Source organism: Elephas maximus, chromosome 7 (assembly GCF_024166365.1).
Source record: "Elephas maximus indicus isolate mEleMax1 chromosome 7, mEleMax1 primary haplotype, whole genome shotgun sequence".
Classification (NCBI taxonomy): Eukaryota; Metazoa; Chordata; class Mammalia; order Proboscidea; family Elephantidae; genus Elephas; species Elephas maximus.
The window spans coordinates 101,214,589-101,217,638 of record NC_064825.1 but is presented as its reverse complement, the minus strand read 5'-3'; the positions used below and the strand labels follow the sequence as shown (position 1 = coordinate 101,217,638).

The window sequence follows — 3,050 nt, the reverse complement described above, 5'->3', positions numbered from 1 at the left end:
ATACCATGTTTGTCTTTCTTACTAGAGTGTGAGAAGCTTGAGGTTTGAGCTATTAACATTGTGCTTAATTCGTCATTCATTCATCCATTCAACAAATATTTATTGAGTGCTTACTATATGCCAAACTCTCTTCCAGCACTGGGGCTAAGGGACTGCGCGAGGCAGGTGTACCAGTTTCATAGCTATTGTCTCTCAGCTCCAAATCCACCCTTTTAGACTCTGTTTTGTGATGCCAGACTGGGATGCTACAAAGTAGATTTCTCCTTTGTCAGAGGACTTCCTGTTTCTGCCAGTAGTAGAACTACAGGGTGTCCGGAAGCTCTTTTCTTTTTTGCTTGCTGGATTCTGCCAGGGTTGCCCAGCAATGGCCTTTTTTCCTAGTAGTCACACCTGGTTTCAAGCCTCTAGCTTCCTTCGACTCTTCCAGAACCAGCCTTGTTGTGCCTCCTTAGAGGTAAGTGAGAGCTGGATTGTGCCCCCTGAGGTCTGGGTTCAGCTTTCTGGGCTGCTCCTCTGAGCTTCTAGATTCTGAAAACCCACTGCTTTTCTTTGGTTATTGTCTTGGTTTTCAGCGTAGACACTGAAGTGAGATTACCCCTCCCCCACTTCCCTTTAAGATGTTTTAAACTAATTCCTCTTATTAAATTATCTCTGTTGAAATATCTAGCCCTTTCTGTTTTTCTGAACCTTGACTGATGAAATAGGCCAAGTCTCTGGTCTTGTGGGCTGCCAATTCTAGTTGGTGGAGATAGACCACAAGCCAATAAAAAAGAAAATATCGGGCAGTAAAAAGGGTTATGATGAAAAATAAAAGTGAGTAATAGATGGAGCCCGGGGTACCTTGGAGTGGGTAGTCAAGGAAGGCCTTTCTGAGAAGGTGACACTTAAGCTGAAAAAGAAATGATAAGTTCCCCACCAAACAAAGAGCTGAGTTTGAGAAGAAGGTGCCAGCGAAAGGAACCAGCCAGTACAAAGGCCCTGTATGGACAGCATGGGCTTGTTGAGTCTTGCGAGGATCAGGAAGAACGCTGGTGTGGATGAAGCAGAGCGAGGGAGGGGATGCTGTGCAGGATGGGGTCCAAGAAGGAGGCAGGGACTAGCTCAAGTAACAGACTTTGCTTTTTTAAAATTCTGAATGTGTTGGAAAGCCTTCAGAGAGTTTTAAAATGCAGGGAGTGACAAGGTCTGACTCATATTTTAGAAGGAGATCTCTGGCTACTGCAGAGGGAACAGTCTGTGGGGGTGTAACAACAGAGTGGGGAGGGAAGAAGGCAGATGCCTTTCAAGGATGAGGACATCCAAGTCCAGAGAGCTTACACAACTTGTCCTGGGTCACTCAGTTGTGGACTTCTGGGTCCCAGATCAGTCCTCCTTCATGGCTCCCCATTCCCTAAGTGAGGAGCTGTAACTGACTGAGTTCCAGGCAAAGATTCTTAGCCTTGCCTAGGACAAGGGTGAAGCCGCTGGGCAGCCAAACACACAGCCTTGATAAGGTTCCTGCTTCACGAAAAGCCTTATGTTGCCCACATCATGGTTTATCCAGGTTGCCCCATCCTAGTCAGTCACAACAAGAGATGAGGGAGCCCAGAAGGAAAACAAAGCTCCCAGGGGACTTCTGCAGATGTTGGCGAGGTGAGTAAGTTCTAAAGTTCACCTTATTCTCCTTTCCTCTTCCCCAACCTCCAGTCCCTCTGCAAATCATTTGACTCTCAAACACTGCCTGAATCTGACCACTTTTCTACAGGCCTGCGAGGAAACATACTTTCTGTAAGCACCATTTCTATTATATTCCAAAGGGCACCATTCTCATAGACTATAATGTGAATGTGCTCCCTGGAGTTGTGAAGCAAGACTCTGCCTCTGCGTCTCCAGTACTGCCATGCTAGTCCAAGCCACCAATCTGCCCTCACCAGCATTACTGCAGCTGAGACCCAGGTCTTATGCATACTAAGACCCAGCCTGGAGGGGCCTCACAGAGAGCATGTGGCATAAGGGTGGAGTTTGGGGCTTACCTGAGTAGGCAGTAGGGGCATTCTGGGGTAGAAGGGAGGGTCCTCTTATAAGCAGAGGCAAGAGGAGAAAAATATTTCCATATGCTTCTGGTCTTTTCTTCCTCCTGTGAATAATCTGACATTTTGTGGGGGGAGAGAAAATAGTGGGCTGAGTCCCAGGAGTGCTCCTGAGGTGATTTCAGCTATTAGCAGAACAATTTTCCCCCACAGCTTGGCAAAAAGAGGATTATGGAAGATTCTAGGATGAAGCTCAGAGGGCCTTCCATGCTCAGCAGCCTAAGAGACGCACAAACTTCTAGAGGTCCCTGGGCCTCACACCACCTCTAAACCAATATCATATTCTGATTTGCTGTCTCTGCCTTCCTCAGTTGATTCCTCTTCCTGATTGGCCCAGTTCTTCCACCCACGTTAGGTCCCTGTTCCAACTGGCCGGGTCCTCCCACTTGTCAGCAGTGTCACTTGGGATTGGCTGGGCCCTAAAAAGCCAGGTGGGCTTGCCTCTTAACCACCACCAGATAGATTCCCCCTCATTAAACAAATGAATCACAATCGTAATTAATTTGAGCAACAGAATTTATGTAACTACTCCCAGCAGGATGTCTACTCTCAGTCGGCAGCGAGATTAATTCCTCTCTCTGGGAAATTCCAGCCGTGCTGGTCAATAAACCTTAATGATGACTGAAATCTCCCATCTGTGTCTGCTCAGGGCCGGTAACCCCTGCTAACCAGACACCCAGTTAGCTTGATACAGTACCCCAGACACCAGGAGGACAAGGACAAAAATCTCCCGGACTGTCTTCTGAGACATGTAAAGCACCCACTAGCTGTTCAATTAAGGACACGGACTGCCCATTCTCGAGACATTTTGAACCACTTAAAGCCCACAGGAGGTGTTCAGTTTCTATTTGTGGAATGAATAGAAGAGGCTGTTGCTCAGATGCTCATAAAACTGTCTCAAGATCCTGAACTGCAACCAAGCCCCTCCAGCTCTTCCCATCCTTTACTCCCACCACTTCCCATGACCATGCTCAGTGCTGT

The 3,050-nt window shown here is 47.4% G+C and overlaps 1 long non-coding RNA gene across 1 annotated transcript; it reads left to right on the top strand.

Annotated features, from left to right (window-relative positions):
* Positions 1–383: 383 nt before the first annotated feature.
* LOC126079748 (uncharacterized) lies at positions 384–2,297 on the top strand. The gene is made up of 3 exons (XR_007518243.1): positions 384–454; positions 1,544–1,632; positions 2,223–2,297. It is a non-coding gene; the product is annotated as an uncharacterized LOC126079748 (long non-coding RNA).
* The last annotated feature ends 753 nt before the right edge of the window (positions 2,298–3,050 follow it).